Source organism: Amaranthus tricolor, chromosome 8 (assembly GCF_026212465.1).
Source record: "Amaranthus tricolor cultivar Red isolate AtriRed21 chromosome 8, ASM2621246v1, whole genome shotgun sequence".
NCBI classification, from domain to species: domain Eukaryota; kingdom Viridiplantae; phylum Streptophyta; class Magnoliopsida; order Caryophyllales; family Amaranthaceae; genus Amaranthus; species Amaranthus tricolor.
The window spans coordinates 3,161,861-3,164,360 of record NC_080054.1 but is presented as its reverse complement, the minus strand read 5'-3'; positions in this window follow the sequence as shown (position 1 = coordinate 3,164,360).

The window sequence follows — 2,500 nt, the reverse complement described above, 5'->3', positions numbered from 1 at the left end:
AGTCCGATGACCCAAGGGAGGCAGGACGATAGTCTTGAGCCATGGCCGGAGCCTCGCCCTGAGCCTGACCCGTGAGCCACGAATCAAAAGCCGTGAGCCGCGGGCCGCGGGCCGTGGGCCACGAGACTCAAAAATGTTCTTGAAGGTATATATAAACAATACAAGTCATAAAAAAGACAATATGTTGCAAACAAAGGTGAGTTTTGGTCCATGGAAAAACTAGTATAACTTAACTCTCATTTGGGTGTCCCCTAGGGTCACAAGGGAAAAATCTCTTTATCTATTATAGGGGGAAGGTTATAGTTGAGGGTTGGGGCCCAAGGTGCCATCGACTGGGCATGTGGTAGGCATGGAGCCATGGCCGGAGCCTCGCCCCCGACCCGACCCGCGGGCCGTGACCCCGCGGGCCGACCCGTGGGCCGAGGAAGGGAACGCTCGACTCGTGAGACGTGGGCATTGCTACGAGATCAAGAACGATATGCTTGGCCCGAGTGAGCCGGGGGATCTTGAAAAATCCACCCTTCTAATCTAATGATACACACGCACGCTGCGCGCGCTAGGCGCTAAGGCGCTAAGGCACTTAAGCACTTAAGCACTTTAGCACTTAAGCACTTGAGCACCTTGAGCACCTGAGCACCTATATGGATGGTTATAATATAATGTGAGCTCTCAAGGTGCTGTGAAGGTTTTCGGGCCATGCGGTACGAAAGACGCTATGGCCCATGGGAAAGAAGGTGGTAGCATAGAGCCTCACCCCGAGCCGTGAGCCATGAGACCCCCCCCTTGTGATTATGGCTTGTAAGGGAGTTCATTGCAACGTGATCGAAAACATCATTCAAACTTAATATCAATGATTCTCATTACTATGGTTTGTAAGGGAGATTGTGGTATAGGAGCAATGTGGTAGCCTTGAGCCATGGCCGGAGCCTCGCCCCGAGCCCCGAGCCAAGAATGAGCCATGAGACCCCCCTAATGATTATGGCTTTTAAGGGAGTTCGTTGCAAGGTGATCAAAAACATCATTCAAACTTAATACCAATGATTCTCATTACTATGGTTTGTAAGGGAGATTGTGGTAAAGGAGTTCAATGTAAGTTGATAAAAAATACTCCCTTTTAGCCTCTTATATCATTCAAAAATTTATTTTTACCCATTTTTGAAAATAATATCAATGACTCTCACTCATAATATCTTTCCAACAAGCCTCCCATTTTTTCAAGATTTTTACAATTTTTTATCCATTTTTCACTATTTTTCACCAATTTAACGGAAAAAAAAAAAAATAAAATATTTTTTTAATGAAATTAATATTTTTAACTAAACCAATCTATTTGTATATTTTTTCTCAAGTGTCTCCTAATTTTTCATGATCTATTGACACTTTTTACTATTTTTTATTATTTTTCCCTTTATTTCACCAATTTAACGGAAAAAAAAAATAAAATACTTTTTTTAATGAAAAAAATTTTTTTAACTAAACCAATGTCTTTATATATATTTTCTCAAGTGTCTCCTAATTTTTCATGATTTATTGACACTATTTACTATTTTTTATTAATTTCGCGTTTTTCGGCCTTATTTAATTAAAATAAAATACTTACAAGTTTTTTTTTTTCAAAATTTCAGCTTCTAAAATTTCTTTAATATATGTTCCAACAATACAAGTCATAAAAATGACATTATGTTACAAATAAAGGTGAGTTTTGGTCCATGGAAAAACTAGTATAACTTAACTTGCATTTGGGTGTCCCCTAGGGTCACAAGGGAAAAATCTCTTTATCTATTATAGGGGGAAAGAGTTTGGGAGCCTTGGGCTGGCATGGCCAGCACCCCCTCGCCCAGGCATGGGCGTTATGCGTGTGAGGGGTGACTACCCTCCATCACGTTGAATGCCATCCCGTGGGCCATCGCCGGCGATCGGTTTTTTCCGGTGGCTGGTCGGCCCTACCAGACGATGAGTGGGCCCTTCCTAGTCAGCTTGGCCTACGGTGATTCGTCTGGGGGAATGTCCCTTCGGTTGCTCCCAATGCCCCTTTTGGTTGACGGTTGACGGTATGCTTGAGGCCTAAGGAAATGCTGCGTCTTGTGATCCCCGACTACCCGCTCAGGCGGCACGACGGGTTTTCTTGACGTGGTTCAGTACGCGGGCTGATTCGTGTTGGTGTGGGAATGTGTTTCCCCTTCGGTTGCTGGTCCCTTCGGTTGAGATACGCTTGATGCCTAAGGAAAGGTTACGGGCCACGGAAGGACGTGACTTAGTACGCGGGCTGATTCGTGTCAATGGTCCCTTCGGTTGCCGGTCCCTTCGGATGAGATACGCTTGAGGCCTAAGGAAAGGTTGCGGGCCACGGAAGGACGTGACTTAGTACGCGGGCTGATTCGTGTCAATGGTCCCTTCGGTTGCTGGTCCCTTCGGTTGAGATACGCTTGAGGCCTAAGGAAAGGTTGCGGGCCACGTAAGGACGTGACTTAGTACGCGGGCTGATTCGTGTCGATGGTCC